This window comes from Lactuca virosa, chromosome 6 (genome assembly GCF_052849685.1).
Source record: "Lactuca virosa cultivar CGN04683 chromosome 6, Lactuca_virosa_CGN04683_v6, whole genome shotgun sequence".
Taxonomy (NCBI): domain Eukaryota; kingdom Viridiplantae; phylum Streptophyta; class Magnoliopsida; order Asterales; family Asteraceae; genus Lactuca; species Lactuca virosa.
Genome location: NC_136431.1, coordinates 28,645,964 through 28,666,904, shown reverse-complemented (window position 1 = coordinate 28,666,904; position 20,941 = coordinate 28,645,964).

Here is a 20,941-nt window from a genome sequence, read left to right as displayed (position 1 = left end):
ATGAAGGTTCATCTGAGGTTGTGTTAGAAGGAGAACTCGTCGAGTCATCGCTAAACTCGACGAGTAGGGACGTGGAAGAGGACAGCTGAGGGGGTAGGGACTCGACGAGTTGACGACCCAACTCGGCGAGTCGGGTCAACTGGAAGTTGACTTTGACTTTGACCTTGACTTTGACTTTGACTTGGACTTGGTCTGGGGTAAAATAGTCATTTTACCCTAAGGGTAGATATCAGGATTTCTGATTAAGTGTTTTGTGGGGATTATAGTCGGAGGATTTCCGGAGCAGCAGCAGTCAGAGATTCCCCGCACAGATATTCAGCAGCTACTCGTTTGAGGTGAGTTACCTTCCAGTAGCGGTGGGTCTACGGCCACAATGCCGGCCCACCAGTAGGAGTTGTATGTTAGGTGATTGTCTTTGTGATATCATCTAGTTTTGCTACTACCTGATATGTTATATGCTGGCATGATATGTTATATGTGATAGTAGTAGAGTTCGGTTGTTAGGACCGAAGGGTAGGTCAGACACCCCAGATATGTCTGACAGTATGTGATGATATGTTTATATGCTGGCATGATATGTTATATGTGATAGTGGTAGTAGGAGGGGAATAGTCCCTAAGTTCGGTTGTTAGGACCGACGGGTAGGTCAGCACCCCAGAATGGCTTGACACGGGTAGGTCAGCACCCCAGAATGGCCGTATCGGGTAGGTCGGGCACCCCAGAATTGCCCGGCAGTATGTATGCTATGTGTTTGTATGGTATGTGGAACGATGGGAGAGCTCACTAAGCTTTGTGCTTACAGTTTTCAGTTTTGTTTCAGGTACCTTTTCATCGAAGGGGAAGGAGCCGGCGCGGTAGCTGCACATCATACACACATCCCAGATTCTGCATTATGAGTTTCCTTGGGATTGTGCTCTGACATTATCACTATTTATGATTTGGATTTTCAGACATTATACATAGTTTTATGAGATGTTATGATTTGACAATGTTTTTCTTCCGAATGTTTTAATTAAAGTAATTTCAAAAAAATGAAATTTTTGGGCGTGAAAATTGGGCTTTCACACCCGATATCATTTTCAACACCCGAAACACGTCCCTAAGTGCCCGAAGACCTGGAAAAATTTATCTTTTCGGTTTTGAAGCTCCAACCTCGCAGGACCCGATTTTTCATTAAAGCCCCCGGTTTTATTGGAAACGATCGTTTTAAGAAACGAAGTGCAGGCCGATTATCGTCTTATCAAGTGAGTGCATAGTTACTTTCATCTTACACATAGATATGAAGTATTTTATATAAATTACGTGCTACGTTTGCATATTATCTGTATACTTGCTATCTATGCTGGATGAACGATTTTATACTCGTTTTAAATGATTTAAACTGTATATGTATTTTATATCTACAAAATGTGTTGGGTAAAACATGGGTAGATGTAATAGTTGCTGTGTGACAAAATAAAATAATGAGAGGCCTCGTTATAGATGTTATTGATGATCCAGTCATCTAGCGGAGTATAGATGACGACCACAGACTATTCTAGACAGTCCAATGGAACGCTAGCAGGCTCGCAACCTGTAGGTGTTTATTTGAACTGTGTGTTTATTTTAACTGTGTGTTTACCAACAGTACTCCATCCCCCACATGGTTGCCTTATTTGACATGAATTGTTGAGGAATCCCCGAAGCATGTGTTGTCGCCCCGATGAAAGTCCTTAGACTAGGTCCCTTGAGTTAGATGTTTTAGGGACGTAAAGTGAGGATAACGGGAACGGGTAATCGGGTTTGTTTGGTTTGATAAAGTTAATAAACTTATTTATTGTGGGTTGAAAACCCTATGTGCTCACCAGACTCCTAAGCCTGACCCACTCAGTTTCTTGTATTACAGGTAGTGGCGCATGAGCATAGATGTTTGGATGAGAGATAAGGGATTATAGGCCTGTAAATACGTAATAATGTAGTAAGGCTTATGTTGTACTGTTTATGCTTTTGATCTGTATCGAACATGACATCCCGAGTCTTTTAATGAAATACATTTCTTTGGAAATGCTTTTGATAAATCTTTATCATATTTTGTTTTGGGACAAATTCCGCAACACTTTTATTTAAAATGGTACTCTGATTTTTAAACAAGCATAAACAAAATCGGTCTTTTCTGGCCGTGAAAATGGGGATGTCACAACTGATTGGGTAGACTCGATGCCAAATTTGAGAATGACGAGGGCTATTATTGATTCAGTTTACATGGTGGTTATTTGGGTCCTTTAGACTTATCAGAATGCAGTTCAGTTTAGGTCCTCAAAACCTAGGAAAAGTTCGTTGTTTGATTCCATTGTTGAAACTTCTTTTCGTAGACTTTCTTCTCGTAATTCCAAGGTTAGGATTAATTGGATGAATAACCTAATCCTGTCATAACTTTTTTGTTGTTGCTAGCTTCTTGCTAGTTGTCTTTTTGGTTGAGTTATATATATTATGCTGCCGTTTTAAAAAAAATGTTTTTCAGGCTGTTCAGATAGAAAAGGAAAGGATGCGGCGTGACCGTACACCCACATCATTGTTATGATTTTGTTTTAAGACTTTTGTTGATTTTATGATATAATTTTGTTCGATACTATGTTTTATGACTTCAGAATAAATGAGTTTTATGAACTTTTGAAATATGGTTTTGAGGTTTACTTATGTTTTTAAAATGAAAATTTTGGTTGAAAATTTTGGGACGTTACATGAGGGTTGGCCTACGTGGAAGTGAGACCGGTTGCAACCATGCAGTTTTCTCAAGAAGTTTGACGATGTTGATAGTGTTGGAGCATGATATGAGAGATGTCTCTATTGGGCAGTATCTAGTTGATGTAGGTGGCGATGATGTCATATTCCAACATAAGACCTCTAACTAGTTTCAAGACTAAACGTCGTTCATTGACGGGGTTTCCAATGTTGTTTAGTTAATCTGCAATATATGGTTCAAGGACACAAAGGAGAAGATCAGCGGATAATGTTCCATAGACCCATTATAAGACAATGTCATTGATCTCAAACCATTACTCGTAATCGACGACAATATTTGCTGGTGGTTAGGACCATCAATGTGAGCCAGAACTTTGAACCCACGAGCATGTACCTTGAGGAGTTTTACCTATGATGAATATGTAACCTTAGTTCCACCCGTAATGCGATGTTGGTTATCAGGGCCGGTCCTAAGGAATTAAATATCCTAAAAGGCCCAGGACGAGCTAGATAAAGAAGGCCCTTATCGTTATTATAAGTTTTTATTTTCAAATAAATATATATAATAAAAAAAATTGGGCCCTATGCAGCTGCCCACTTTATCCACCCTCAACTCCCCCCATGTTGGTCATAGTATAGACGGGGTGAAGGGTTATTGGTGGGTTTGGTTCGACATTCATCATTGAGGATGTCATCGCTATAGGGTTTCCAAAAATTGTGGACAGTCGTAGCCATCAACAAGGAGAAGGTTTAGGGTTAGGGTTTTGACTGTGATACCATAAAGGGTTCCATAGAGTGATTCGATCTTCTCATTAAAGACAAAGGAAAATATATAGGAAATATATGTATACAATCTTAACAAACTTTAATATTTACATTAGTGTTCAAATTAATTCAAATATATGATGTGTATCTAAATATCATATACATAAAGATCGTGTTGAATCGATGTAAGATACATTAACACTCCTTATACACTTAGCCTCGACGAGGTGAGACAAAGATGTGTTAAGTCATGGGGTGCGGACGTTAGCTCTGATATAATGTGAGATATATTTAAAGTCTAAGATTGTCTCTTCCAAATGAGCTCTTATAGAAGAAAAAAACGACTCCAACATATATATAAAAACATAAAATATCATGTGGTACTGATATGTGATACACTAATATAAACAAAAACGGTCTAAATTATGTCGGGATACAAAATTTACAAGGCCTAGCGGCGCGATGTTTCTGTACGGAACCACACATGCCAAGTAGGACCACGCATACAATGAGATATAATGAATGACCTTACGATCCATTTAATGAATGACTCTAAAAAAGATTTGTGTAATTTATTTTTGAGATTTTATCTTTGGGACCATAATGGTACCATAAGAAGAGGTTTTGATATGATACGGGTATGGTGCATGAGGAAACCGTGGGGACAAAATGACAGTCTAGCTCTAACATAAATTATAAATAAATTATAAATGGTCTTTAGTTTTGAAGACACGATGGACCGGGATGTCCCAGATGGACCAAAACATATGACACGTGTGACCATATAATTGGATGTAGTATGCGTTGGTCATGTTGTTTAGGAATCAACAACAATCATCATTTAAGGACCTTGTTATTAAGGTGGAAACTATGATTATGCAAACAACATTTAGATTTTTATTATATATATATATATACAGTATTACATCAAATATTTTATCTAATTCGTACTTAGAATTCATGTAAAATATATACGAGTATTTTTTTTCATATAATTCACAGAAGTTTAAATAAACTTCAATACATATTAGGTTTGAGTTTAAATTTTATTAAAATTAAGTCACAAGATCTATCTATCTGGTTTGATTCTTATAATTGAAGTATCAGTTCTATAGGATGTGATTCTAAGCTTATCCATTTTATTGTATTATATAAATTCAGTGGTATTTTTAAAGTGGATTTCCCCAAATAAGGGAAGTGGACATGATAACAATTTTGACATAATCAAAGTTGATTTTTTAAACATATGATATTTGATATTGCATTATGCATAATTTTTTTTTAATTTTTTTAAAGAAAATGGGAAAGAGGATTTATATATGAAAATAATGTATTAGGTACGATGGTTATGTTCAATAATTATATCTGTATGGACCCAATATGGTCTTCTGCCCAATATGTCATGCTAGGAATGAAACCAATAATCATATTCTTAATTTTATGTGTTGTTGTGAAAGAACTACGGAAAATGGTTTGCAGATGGTGGAAGTGAGTCAAAGAAATAGTTGGACATTGTGGTGATAAGTGATGACCAACGTTTTGGACCATATGGTGCTGCATAAACAATGTTGCTACCTTCATGGAGGACACGATAAAACAAGATGTTCACTTTGATTATATTATATGTAAAAAATAACTATCATTGTGGTTAGTTATCTGTTAGTTTGTATAAGGGAGGAGGGAGTCGTTCCCTCCCAACCCACCAAACCCACTGTCACATCAATTTTTCTCTTTTATTTTTCTTCATCTTTCCGAACCCACAACACACAGAAATCCTATCTTTTTGAACCCACTCAATTCAAAAAAATACAAAACAACTAAGGTACAAGTTTTAAAACACATGGTACAAGAGAAAATAAGAAAGAGAAAGTAGAGAGAGATGATGAAGTGGGTTAGTGAAACCAGTCAACCCACTCGTTGAAGCGGGAGTGGTACCGCCGATAACTCTATTGCTAATTAAGATTTTACATTTGATTGTTTTGTATTTTTTTTTAATTGAGTGAGTTGAGTGGATTCAAAAAGATAAGATTTCCGTGTGTTGTGGGTTCGGAAAAATAAAGAAAAATAAAAGAAAAAAAATGATGTGGCAGTGGGTTCGGTGGGTTGGGAGGGAACGACTCCCTCCTCCCTAATAGAGTTCGGATGATTGTAAAAAAAATAGAGAGAAAGATAAAAATAGTCTAATTTTATAAGTTTGTTTTGAGATTTACAAAAAAAAACAAGCAAATTACCAAAACAGTCACTATTTTCTGGGGATCCCTGAGAAAACAGCAAAAAAACATGTGAAAACACAACACAACGATTGTTTTGTTATATTTCCACTACTTTTAAAAGGCTCATGAATTTGTTCCGTATATAACCTTTACTTTTGTATTTTATTTTCATTTAAAAAAATAAACCAAAAAATCACTAAAACGATACTGCTACAATATTTGTTAGTATTTGTTAAAACTATAATTAGTTTGCATTAGACAATTAGAAAACATGATTAAAGACAAATTTACTTTTTTAATAAGTATGATACATCAACAAATAGATGAAAGATACATAGATACTCATATTGATACATATATATATTAGGAGTTTAGGACCGATCTAATTATATCTTGGACCCGAACGAAATAACAATGAGGCCCCTACAAACCTAATTTGTTACTTATATTAAAAGAAAAGACACAAATGTATTTATATATCACTATGAAATGTAGGAATGGCAAACACTTAAATGAATTATAAGTAGATTTTTATTGGTTTGCACTTAAGTTATACGATTTTTAGATGCATCATCATTATGTGCGAGTGTATGTTTATTTGGGTGTGATGAATTTGTATTGTACAGCAATTATAAGGATGCTCAAACATAAATAACATATTGAAAAGCCAAGATACATGTGAGAAATATTTGATGGTATACAAAACATATAGAATTCCAGTAGTTAAAACATTTTATTTTTATACAAACTCTTTATCTTTAGCAATATGTAAAGGTCAACAAATAAGAATCTATCTTATTATCCATATAAAATTCATCATTTTCCTTTGTAAAGTTTTGTTAGCTTTTTGAGTGGGTTCAAAAAGATAGGGTTCAAAAACTTGTGTGTTGTGGGTATATTCACCATTATATCCACCATTAACTGTTATAGTAGTGGATATCACCTCATCATCATACACAACCACAAAAAAGTTGATATATTCACCATTATATCCCTCTTATTTTTTTTTATTTTTAAATAAAACATATAATTTTTATTGTAGAGGTAGAGAGAGAAAGAAATTCATTGAATGTGCTGGTTCGTCCTCCTCACTACAATTGACCACAGATCTTCAACCAATAGACACCACTAAATACTCCGGGTGGTGTTCACAATTGTGGTTTGTGGCCACATAGACTACGGATGTTTTTGTTGTAAGTATACGTGATGCTCATATATACAATATAATAATGTGAGCACGATATAAACATTTGTATGAAATGTGAAATACCAACAATTGATATGTTAATAGTTAATTCATGAATGCTCAATTGTTAATGTAAAAATTGGATACATTACTTATTCGCATTCGTTGGTCATTAATGTACATGACCTCTGAACCTAATTTTTATGTCGATGATTTATCATGTCGAATTCAACAATTTTGAAGTGAATGATTCCTGTAAATTGTTGATATTAACCATTCATAATTATCATTAACATTAACATTAACATGTGAATTACATTTATATACAGTGAAAAGTCGTTTAATATTATAAGCTCACTATAAATGATGATCATTCATAGTATCCAAAATTACTAATGATCAATTAGTAAAAAAATAAAAAATCTATAAACTAAGTTTATTGCTTGTTTAGGTTTTCTTGGTTGTTCACTTGTTAATATACAATATTTGTACTAGGGAGTTGGTTATTGACCTACATATCCCACTTGATCCAATCATTTAGAAATGTGTGAATAATAAAAATCATAGATATCTATAATTCATTTTCATTCATAAGTAACAAAAAAAACATTGATATCTATAATTCATATTCATTATTTAGTGATTAATGACAATTGTATATACTGAGAAATATATTAAGCGATGGGTATGGTTAATTTGAACAGAACAAATGCGTTTTGAGGAATCGAAGTTGCCACTCATCGTATTCTCGAGTATGACAATTATAGAACCGTCAAATCATAGTCTTGCACTCTAACTCTTCCACCCCGTTCCCGAGTTTAACTTAATGAGAGAAAAGAAAGGAAATTGGTGGAAATGAGAAGAAAATAAAAGAAATTGGTGTTCCCGAGTTTCATTAAATGAATGGAGTGGAGGAAATGGTAGGATCACTTTCCCTCCTAACTTTCCTTCCGGTTTAGGAGGATTTGGAAAGAAATAACAAAATGATTAATTTTCCTTCCACTTCTCTCCAACTCGGGAACACAAAAGAAAATTTTGTTTCATTTTCCTTTCTCTTCTTTTCTCTCCTAACTTTCTTTTCTCTTCTTTTCTTTTCTTTTGTTAAACTCGTGAACTAGGCGTTCAAGAGTCCAACTACTCTACTTCATCTTTCCAGGAGTCCAAGTCCGATACTCCAAATTTCCAAGAGTCTAACTCTTGGAATCCAGCTTTCCTGCACACTCTTTCTCAATGCATAACTTTCAAGACAATGCTCCTACCTTATTATAGACGGTGGCCTTTCAAATTGAATGTCGAATATCAACATTTATCATGCTAATGATTAATTAGTGAATGACCAAATGTTAATATAAAAACTAGGTACACCACTTGTAACATCCTAAATTTTCAGGTATGAATTTAAAAGCTTATATATGTATTTTCAGGGAAACTCGACGAGTTGGAAGGCTCCAACTCGTCGTCTAGAATGTTTAATGCCCGCGTATATTTCAAAGTCAACTCGACGAGTTGGAAGGCCCCAACTCGACGAGTTGAAGGCTGGACATGAAAACCCTAATTTTTAGGGTTTGCACCCTATTTAAAGGCCTTAACTCTCATTATTGGCCTCCTTCATCGCCTCCTTGTCCACAGAAAAATCCTAGTCCGTGCTTTTGCCCTCTTTGTGTGTGTGTGTGTGAGCTTAGAGAGTGCTTTTGGTGCTCTTTTGGAAGGAACAATAAGCTTGAAGAAGTTGGCTGAAGGGAGAGGCTGTAGATCCGGTGTTTACTCTGTTATGGCAACCATTTTGAGGTATAAAGTCGAAACCTTGGCCTCTTATTGCTTAGATCTACTTCTGTGAAAAGATATTGTTATTCTTGGTCCATATTGGAGTCATTCTTGGAATGATGCATTGTTTGAAGTTGCCACTTCAGATCTGGATGTTTTGTGGCTCTTTGAGTCTAAAGTTCCAAGCTTTATCAATTATTGACCCTCCTTCATGCCCTAGACCCCTTACTAAGCTATGAATGAGTGTTTTAGCCCATGATTCCATGCATGGACGTAAAGCTTGCAGCTTTACGTGATATCTCAACCCTAGAGGACCAGATCTATAGTTTGGAGGAATTAGACTCACTTGGAAAGCGACTGAATGGATTAAGACTAGGACAACTCGACGAGTTGCCTAGCCAACTCGACGAGTTGAGTCGGGTTTTCCCGATTTCTGGATGATGAAGAACGCGACGAGTTACCCTAGTAACTCAGTGGGTTGTATCGAGCTTTTCATGATTTTGCTGAGATAGGAAGGAACTCGACGAGTCAGTAGATGCACTCGACGAGTTGGGTCAACATGAACTGTTGACCTTGACTGTTGACTTTGACTTTGACCATGGTTGACTAAGTTTGACCTTGAGGGTATTTCGGGTATTTCGGGATTTTGATGAGTTTAGTCACATGGTGGTTGTAGGCAGTCGAGATCGGAGCTGAGAGTTGGGGTTTGATCTTCTTGACTCAACACTACTTGTGAAGTGAGTTTTCCTCACTATACTAATAGGGTCTAAGGCACCAAGGCTGGCCCTGTTGGATTGTTATCCTGGTTATCGTATGCTTGTATGTTGTAGGGATCTGTTAGATTTGTATCCTGGTAGATATGATGATGTCGTGCTTAGTGATCTGTAAGATCTGCCTGTTTGTCTGTTGGCTGGTTATATGCTTAATTGTTATGTATATGTCGACATGGTTTGTGTGCGGTGGGGTTGAGGCGGTCCTGCTTGGTGCTGAAGGCCAAGATACCCTGGGCGGTCCAGATAGACTGTAAGCCCTACGAGGCGGTCCAGTTAGGTCGAAGGCCCGACGAGCGGTCCGGATAGGCTGTAGGCCCTGCGAGGCGGTCCAGTCATGCCAAAGGCTCGGGAGCGGTCCAGATAGGCTGAAGGCCCTGCGAGGCGGTCCAGTCAGGCTGAAGGCTCATTATGCATGCTGTTATTGGTTATGTTTATGTGGTGATATTTTAGGGAAGACTCACTAAGCTTTGGGCTTACAGTTGTGGATTTTGTTTCGAGTACTTTAGTTGATCGCGGAAAGGCGAAGGCTTGATCGTGCACCTCCTCTGTTATTGGATTATTTTGAAAAGAATTTGTAAACAATGGATGGTTTTGAAATGTTTGAAAAGTTTAAATTTTACCTAAATTATATGGATGTTACACCACTTGTATGGTCATATTCATGTTTTTGTTTTATTGTCTTTTATATCTTTACTTTTTCGAAAAAAGAAATTAAATACACAAAAATTCATAAAATCTTATCTGATACAAATAGACATGCATATTAATATATAAACCAGTTTATAAATGGTGGGAACCATGGTATAAAATTAATTAAACTTTCATATTAAAAAATTAAAATTATTAATCAATTATTTTAAATAAATTATTACTTAATAGATATTTTTTAGTTATATAAAATTATAATCGTTGATTTAAATAAATACGTGAAGTTATATCACCTTATACTTTGTATTAATTTAATTTTATTTTTTAATCTAATGTTATTAATTTAATATAATTAAAGTGAAAAAAATTTAAAATTTAAAATTTAAAATGGAGAATCAATTATTAATTTAATGTAATTAGAGTGGAAAAATTGAAATTTGAAATTTGAAATGGATAATTAATAGGTTGACAAGTGGCATGATAGATAACATATAATATTAATGAGAAGTTCTAATATTATACACTTGTCAATAGGAGAATAAACTTATTCAATAGGAGAATAGGAAGATATGTTTTTTTAGCATCTATTTAACTTGTCAATAGAAGAATAAACTTATTCATTTATTAGAATAGGAAAATATGTTTTTTTAGCATCTATTTAATGATAAATGAGTTGTGTTTGTTTGTTTTTTATACATTTATGATTATCTTTTCTAAAAAAGGTAAATACAAAAAGGGGAAATAACTTATTAAGGTAATTAACTTTTCGGTATGTTTACATCTGTGTAACTATCTTTTTTTTTGTACACATCTAGGTAACAAACTTGTTGGAAGTGTTCACATATGACCATTATAACCTGCTGTAGCAGGTAAAATCCTAGATGTGAACACTTTCAACAAGTTCGTTACCTAGATGTGTACAAAAAAAATAGTTACTCAAATATGAACAAAACGAAAAGTAAGGGTAAATTACACGAATGGTCCCTATGGTTTCGGGAAATTTGTGTTTTTAGTCCCTAACTTATTTTTTTAACTCGGATGGTCCATACTGTTTATTTTTGTTGCACGTTTGGTCCCTGTCTTACCTAAAAAGACTATTGTGCCCTTATTAATTTATTTTTTAATTAATTTTCTTATTTATGTATTTATTTTTTATATATTTAAAAAAATTAATAGACCTCACATATATGTATCTCCTCAGATGATCCTTAATGTTTATTTTTTATTTAATTTATTTTTTTTAACTCGGATGATCGCTACTGTTTATTTTTGTTACGCGTTTGGTCTCTGTCTTACCTAAAAAGACTATTGTACACTTATTAATCTATTTTTTTAATTAATTTTCTTATTTATGTATTTATTCTTTATATATTTAAAAAAAATCAATAGACTCCACATATTTGTATCTCCTCACCTTCCCATGTTGACAATGAGTTATGGTGTTGGTTCGCCGGAGTTGAATGACCAAAAAAAGAAGGATGATGAAGACGTCGATGTCACTAAAGATGAAAAAGAAATAGAAGTTGACGATGATGAGAGATGAGATGGTGACCGGTGAGACCCAAATTAAATTTCTGAAATGTGGTTTCAGGTTTAGAGTGAGGAGATACAGATATGTGGGATCTATTAATTTTTTTAAATATATAAAAAATAAATGCATAAATAAGAAAATTAATTAAAAAAATAAATTAATAAGGGCACAATAGTCATTTTAGGTAAGACAGAGACCAAACGTGCAACAAAAATAAACAGTATGGACCATCCGAGTTAAAAAAATAAGTTAGGGACCAAAAACACAAATTCCCCGAAACCACAGAGACTATTCGTGTAATTTACTCTTATTTTTCATTTTGTTCATATTTGGGTAACTATTTTTTTGTATACATCTAGGTAACGAACTTGTTGAAAGTGTTCACATCTAGGATTTTACTTGCTACAGCAGGTCATAATGGTCATATGTGAACACTTCCAACAAGCTTGTTACCTAGATGTGTACAAAAAAAAGATAATTACCCAGATGTAAACATACCGAAAAGTTAATTACATTAATAAGTCATTTTTCCAATACAAAAATAATAAATTTATATGCTCTGCAATCTTACATCAACATCGATCTACAACTAGGAAAGAGCCCATGTTTCGCATGAGTTGGAAATAATTTAGAGTTTTCTAAAAAAATGACTCGGAGTGATAGTTTAAAAAAACATGTAATACCGACAAAATAATGTTGGAAAAAGTATCGAAATATAACAATATTCGAAAAGGCAGGGACTAAATTAACAATTAAACATACTTTTGTGGATGGAGATTGCAAGTGTAAAAGTTGAAGGATGAAAACTGTGAAACCCCCTAAAAAGTGGGGGCAGAAACCAAAAGTCCTAAACTCCTATGGCAAATCTGTGAAGGAAAGAAAAGTATGGGGTAAAAATATGAATGTTTAAAATTTACTCTTCAAACATCCCACGGGATTATATATATATATATATATATATATATATATATATATATATATATATATATATATATATATATATATATATATATATAATTACATATTTTTAGTACCGAACGCACTAATGAATGGTATCTTTTTAATGCCGCTATATTAATCTTTGTATACAACTTAAATTATTGAAAAAAAAAAATCTGATTTTTATATTAATATGAATAGAATAAAACTTATTACCTTAAGTATATTTTTTTCGTAAACATAAAGCTTTAAAAGAACAAAAAGAAAAAGTATATGGTTCATAATTATACCTACTTTGTAATGAGAATTTCGTTAACGACTGTTTTCACTAAATTTTCTCATGCCAAAATGGAATACAAATACAAGCACTTTCCCAAATCCTTTTTGTGAACGTTATTCTTGGAAGATCTATCAAAACAAGAAAAGCATCAATTTGTAAAAGTATTCTTAACACCTAGCAAAGCTATATTATATTTAGAGTTCATAGATAGACCATATTATATTCATGTTTTGTGAATTTAAAATAGATAAAATTGCAGAAATGGTCCATGTGGTATGTATTTTTTGGGGTTTTAGTCCAAACTCCGATTTTTTTGGGTTCGTGGTCTTTTTGAGCTAGTTTCATTGTGGATTTGGTCCCTCCGTAAACTAAAATGACTTTAATACCCTTGGGTATTTATTTTCTATTTCTAAATTCATTTTTTTAAAGTTTTAATAATTATTTTTTCATTTTAATAATTAAAAAAATGAAAAGTCTCTCTCTCTCTCTCTCTCTCTCTCTCTCTCTCTCTCTCTCTCTCTCTCTCTCTCTCTCTCTCCAGATCGTTTCTCAACTTGTTCAACATCAGATTATCGATCGAGGAACCCGATCTGGATCTCTGGACTTTTGTTTATGAATCAGGCGTAAATTCTTTCTTTCCACAAAGATTGACAACATATGTGATGTTTGGGTCGGTTTGCTTGACAGTACGATTCATGACTTCGAATTCGAGGTTGGGGTGGTCGGATTTGGCAGGTAGATCGATGTTCCTCATCTTTTTCTAAGGTCTCCATTAGTTGGAAATTGGAGCAATAACAAGGTCTGATGGAAGCACAAACAAGCAGGAGATGTAAATACCCCTAAATCAATATGTTATCGAATCCCTATCAGGTCCCCATACCTTCGTCTTCACTAGAATTCGACACTAGTGGAACTAGGGTTTCATCGGCATACAATAATCTTTACACGCCACCATCACCGTCTCATACACTTTAATGATCGTTCTTCATCAGCCAGGCACCCATTTCAACTCGAAAAAAAAAAGTCAAAACGAAAAATCGAGGTCTTGGTTCTTGTGTGATTCAACCGATCGATCTACATCAGCCAACAAACACCATATCGATATGCCATCTGCAACATCTAATAACCCATCTGCAACTCTGAGAAAAAAAAAACATAAGGAAAAAATAGAAGGGCACCGCAGATACCCATTTCTCGTCATGTCCATCTTCTTGGCTGCGTGAAAGATCCCTGATAGTTTGATTTTGGGTTTTTTTGGTTCAATTTCTTTTTTTTTTTTGGAGACACGAACCTGATTTTAGATTTCTAAAAGATTTGTGATGAACATGATTCTGGATTGCTTGTTTGGTTTCAATTTAATTGTTTCTTGGAGATAGGAACCTAAAAGGGATCACGAATTTCTTACTTGATTTTCAGTTTTCTTGTTTTGTGAAGAAGACGAGAGAGAGAGAGAGAGAGAGAGAGAGCCCACTTATTTTTTAATTTTTTAAATAAATAAATGAATATAAGATTTTAGAAAAATGAAAGAAAAACAGAAAATAAATACCCCAAGGGCATTACAGTCATTTCAATTTACCGAGGGACCAAATCCGCAATGAAACTAGCTCAAAAGGACCACGAACCAAAAAAAGTCGGGGTTTGGACTAATACCCCAAAAAAATGCATACCACAGGGACCATTTTTGCAATTTTGTCTTTAAAATATAATTAGTTTAAGTTTGAAAAATAATTATAGTGTTTTTATGGGTAGAATTTCATCTTTATTTTATTGTTAATATCTTAAACTTATGGTAACATTCTAAGTAACCTAAAATCTTGAACTAGTCAATATTTTGGGATTATCTTCATATTTATCATGATACCTTATGCATGAGCAAAAAATTGAATGGAAAGGGATGGACTGAGTCAAAAGGCACATTATCAAAGTAAAATAGATGTTGAACTAGTGGCGAGTCTAGAATAAAAAACCACATGGTTCATTAATTTTTCTATATATATTTTTTTATATAAATTCAAAAATTTTTATTGGTAAGGTAGGTCCTAAATATTCTTTAAGGTAAGTCCCTAAATTTTTTTTTAGAAATTTTAGATAAATTAAAAAAATTATGTGGGTCTTAGGACCCATCTTCCTTACTCCTAGCCTCGCCTTTGACAAGGAACTATAAATTTTTCCAAAATATCAAAAATCCTATCTACTTTCATAGTTTACGTGATCCATAGCATATGTTTAAATAAATACTTAGTTTTATAGTGTTTCAATAAATTAAAAAATTAATCATGCAATCTTGGTGCTTCTACCAAACATTCCACGGCATATGTACTTTTTATAGTTTTATAGTGATTCATGAGTTTGAGGCTTTGAGTCTTAAGATAGGTGGACATGGAATATGGATACTTCTAGTAGTTTCATGGCTAGTGATACTAAAAAATTTGTCGATGATGCTTTGTTACCAGATAGTCAGATGGCTACTAGGTAGAACCGGTTTGTATTGGAGAATTCGTTTGGATAGATTACCAATTTGCATTAACTTGGTAAGTAAAGAGGTACGATGTAGCTTCCATGATTTGTCCAATGTGTTCTATACTTAGAAAAAAGAGAACTAAAAATTGACTAATCATTCGATGTTCTTCAAGAATTTATCAAAAAAAAAAAAATTAATATCTTATAAAGTTTAATAACACTTAAGCATATTTTTTTTTTTGGACGGCAAATAATTTTTTTTTTTTTGTTTCTCTTTTCTGTGGGATTGAATCAAGGAACTCCTAGTTACTTAAGCATAATTAACCTAATAACACTCATCCTATTTATAATTGCTAAAAGCCCAAGACGTTCGAATGTATAAGAAAACAATTACATTACATTAATAAAAATGAAATAAAAGAATACCCCTATAATGCCTCAAAATTAGGGGTGGAATTGGTACGGTACCAATTTATTTTTCTCTAAACCGTGTACCGTACCAACTATAATTGATATAAAAAAAAATTTACCGGTACCGTACCAAGTATACTTGGTACCAATTTATTTGACTACCAACATGTTTGGTTGGTACAAATTGGTAATGGTATATACCAACTTCTTTTAATTTTCTATTGTAAGATTTAAAAATATGCAAAAACATCGGGATTTTGATGTTTAGTAGGGGTGGAATTGGTACGGTAACAATTTATTTTTCTCTAAACCGTGTACCGTACCAACTATAATTGGTATAAAAAAAAAATTACCGGTACCGTACCAAGTATACTTGGTACCAATTTATTTGGCTACCAACATGTTTGGTTGGTACAAATTGGCATGGTATATACCAACTTCTTTTAATTTTCTATTGTAAGATTTAAAAATAAGCAAAGACATCGGGATTTTGATGTTTAGTATAGAAATTAGTTATGTAGTTCTTTTTGTTTACAAAAGAATTCTACTAAAGCAAAGACATCGGGATTTTGAAGTTTAGTATAGAAATTAGTTACGTAGTTCTTTTTGTTTACAAAGGAATTATACTAATGTAATGCTAAACTAACGTTTTAATTTTGTGATTTAACGTGGTAATAACTATTGACTAATACAATCAAATGACTAATATAATATTATTAAAACTGTAAACACTAAACACAATTAATAGTTGAAATATACGATTTCATATATATATATATATATATATATATATATATATATATATATATATAGAGAGAGAGAGAGAGAGAAGGGTTATTTGGAAAACAAAAAAACCCTAAAAATCATAAAAATGCATAAAAAAATACCTAGACATTACAAAACTTTTTTTTTTGAATTTTTTTATCAAAAAATCGCAGCCTTTTTGACAATTTCGCTGAAAAAAAAATCAATTTTTTTTTTTTGTAAAAATTTTTTTTCCAGCAATTTTATGTTAAAAGCTGCGATTTTTTGATAAAAAAATTCAAAAAAAAAAGTTTTGTGATCTCTAAGTATTTTTTTTATGCATTTTTATGATTTTTAGGGTTTTTTAGGGTTTTTTTGTTTTCCATAAAATCTAAACCTATATATATATATATATATATATATATATATATATATATATATATATATATATATATATATATATATATAATAAATGAATTGGTTGGTACGGTATTACCATGGTATTCAAATTTTTATACCATTACCGTACCAACATTGATCAATTGGTACGGTACTACCAACCAAACATGTTGGCTACCAAATGTATTGGCTACCAAGTTTCTTGGTTCGGTTGGTAACATGTTGGTTGGTTTTTCGTGGTATAATTTTGTCAGACCTACTAAAAATTCGTAAAGGGTTTGAAATGGTGGGACGACCCGTTTTGGCTGGGCTTGTGGACCCGCCTGCTGGGGTTGATTGGATTATTCTGTTGAATAATAAATAAGCGTGAAATATAATTGAAAAGCAAAAAACTTATGTGGCTTTTATATGTGATGTTAGTTGTTAAATATTTGAATTAAATTAAATTTTAAGTAGATTTGTATTTATTTATCCTTATTTCTTTATTTTTATTTTTTTAATTTTTTCAAAACATTCTGATTTTATATAATAGCTTTCCAAAGTCATTTAAATAGTTTATCTCCACTATTGGTGTAATAAAGAGAAACAAGATTCGTCACAATAACCTCTTCTAAAGAAAAATTTTAGTGTATTGTTTACATCAGTATGAGATAATAAACCACTTGGACGACCTTGGAAAATCATTGTATAAAATTATGATGTTTTGAAAGAATAAAAGAAAAATAAATACATAAAAGTGAGAACAAATCTACGTAAGAGTTCAATTTAACTCAAATGTTTGTAAACTAGCATCATATATGAAAACCACATCAGCTTTTTGCACGGTCTAACAAATAAAAAACATAAAATGACAAATGAAAAACATGAAATAATTGAAACAAACCAGTGGATTGGTTAAATTTGTAATAAAAAGTTAAACTTAATGACTTAACTGGAAAAAAAAACACAATGTTAAAATCAAATTTTATGTAAGCTTAGTGTTTTTATACAACTTGCCCCTCATCAATTAACAACAATAAGAAATCTAATTATAATTTTAATCGTAGAATTTCAGAAAATAAACAAGCATAATGTTCTCTAAGATTTGCATCTAATTCTTTTGTTATTAACAACTGGTTTATTTATTGATTTCTCATTTTATAAATTTTATTATATATTATATTTAGTGTGTTAAAAGAAGAGACGAAGCAAGGTAGCCAAGAACTCAAGATTACTTTGGACTTATACTTAGTACCATGTGCTTTAGAGTTTGAACAATCAAAAAGCAAATTAAGCGGTCATTTGCGGGAACATGAGTCATCAATCAATGACTTAACTTGGTTGATAACTTGCGACAATCTTTTGGTATATTAAACTTTTACCCCAATTATTTTCATCAACCTTTATGCTCTTCTTAATGAGGCTAGTAATTAGTGAATCATTCGTTATTTTATAAAATCTAAGGTTTGCAAATTCATTTTAGTATCTTTTTACCCCCTTATAACTAATAAATCATATCAAATCTTTCATGAAATATTGAAATATTTATTTTATTTCATGTAATTATAGACCTGAAGTAATAAAATAAATAAATTATTTTACCGGTCAAAATAAATATTTCACTTGTACGAGCTAATATCATTCTGTCGGGGATTGTATAGATGCAAAGGTCTATTCAATTTACAGAATTTTGTCAAGGTATTAGATATATGTATAAAAAAACATCTCTCTCTCTCTCTCTCTCTCTCTCTCTCTCTCTCTCTCTCTCTCTCCCAAATTGGGCTAAGGCCGAGGGCATCAAAAAATTAGGGGATAAATTTAGTTCAGTTATTAATACTATATATGATTTAGGCCCAGAAAATTTAGCCTAAAGTTATCTTGACGTAGGCGTGGGCGCAAAGAAGTATAAAATTTGAACCGTTGATCATATATGGTGCCTAGAAAAACCAATGTTCTAAATAACGCAAGGCGTGACTTGGCTGCAATGTCAAGCATCGAGCTTTTCCGAGCCTTGACAAGCCATGACGTTTGTAAGGCATGACTTAAGGCGACAATTTTCTATATAATTAATATTTTTATATGTATTTTTAACTATTATTTATTTTTATACACATATAAGTTAAGGCGGTGTTTTGGTAAAGCTTGACGACACGTGCAAGCCTTGGAGTCATGGTGAGCTTTTTAGAACCTTGAGAAAACTAAACATCCATGTATCGGAGAACTCAACGCCTAGCACGCCCATATATTTCGAATGCCTTTATTACTTTTCAAGTCGGTGATGTCTCAATGCCTAGAAACACGACAATGCTAAGGATTTAGTTTCTTCTTAGTTATATACGATTATTTTTTTAATATTGCTTTGGGTCATTTTGGCGTTTGAGAGATGTTTAACTCATTATTTGCGGCTTCCAAAATCCATTTTTCTGTAAGTGATTCGTCATTTTAGGGTTTATATTTATTGTTTTTACTTAGTTAATTTGAAGCATGAGAGAATACATACTTTTATGAGGGTACTGGAGGGATGTTTTTCAATTATTTTCATTATAGTTTCAAGCTAAAATTAGAGTATACTAAGGTAATTCCGTTAGTAACTTACTAAAAATCTAAAATTTGTGATGGGTAGGTAGATTTATTAGCTTGGAAATGTATTGATGTTTTTGTTACACTAATACTAGTATTGTTAAAGGTTTTTGCACTATGATACTTGATAGCCAAGTAGTGCCTTCATATTAGTTTCAAATACCAACTTTGGAATTATGATTAGTCATCCAAATTTTGTTCATGTTTTAAGGTTGTCTAATGTTTTTCTCATTTGTATTTATCAATTTATTCCCAACAGGCAGTCATCAATATTACTGGATGAAGAGATAACTAGACTTGCAAAACCAAAACATGGTGGTGGAACAGAGGTTATGGAATTATAGGCTGGAAAGGCTTATGCCACACTCTCAAAGATGTTAGTTTGAACTGATATTACTGATTCCTTTCATACCATATGCTTATTCTAGCTAGCACATTGCTAATTTTAAATGTTATTTACAAAATATATGGCCAACAGGTACTATAAAATAATTTGTTGTGCAATAAAACATTCAAGTTTAATGGTGCAGCTGTTGCAAGTTGGAACAACTTCATTATTTATTATTTTTTTTTTGAAACGGCAAATCTAACCTACTCCTAAACTACATCTTAAATCCACATATGTCCACGACAGATTGAACCCTCAACCTCAAGGAGGGAGGGCAACACCAGATACCGCTAGGCTAGAAGCCCTTTGGTTGGAACAACTTCATTATGCTTTGCTATTGTAAATATGTTAGGAGCTACACCGATGCTCCAAACTTGAAATCTATAGCTGTAATTTTTCTTCATTTCTTCTCTTTATAATGGAAGTCCGTTTTTAGCCAGTGTCTATCTACTATGGCAAATATATATATATATATATATATATATATATATATATATATATATAGAGAGAGAGAGAGAGAGAGAGAGAGAGAGATGTTCAATTGAGAAAAAAAAAGGTTGAGAACAGGGAATCATTATCAGTCACACATTTCCGTTTTTAGCCAGTGTCTATCTACTATGGCAAATATATATATATATATATATATATATATATATATATATATATATATATATATATATATATATATATATATAGAGAGAGAGAGAGAGAGAGAGAGAGAGAGATGTTCAATTGAGAAAAAAAAGGTTGAGAATGAGGGAATTATTATCAGCCACACATTTATTTTGCCGTAAAACATTTAGGCGTACTAGCGGAATGGGTAACGGATACACATGTGTTTTTCCAACCAAACATGTTTTCTTAAAGTATGTTAATCATTACCTTAAAATAAACAAAAACATATATTTTTTTTTATGTTTTTTTATTTATTTTTAGAATGCTACTTTTATCGAAAATTTATTTTAAATATATCAAAATTCATAATTTTTTATTCTCTATAAATAGACATCCATATTGATATAGTTTTAAGATAAAATAAAAACAATTTTTTTTTGAGTTTCAGCTATCGCTATCTATAAGTAAATAAAAACGCATCAGATTTTTATTACAGTACATTCGTTATTCACTTCTGAATAAAACGAATGCTTAACTTTTTTACA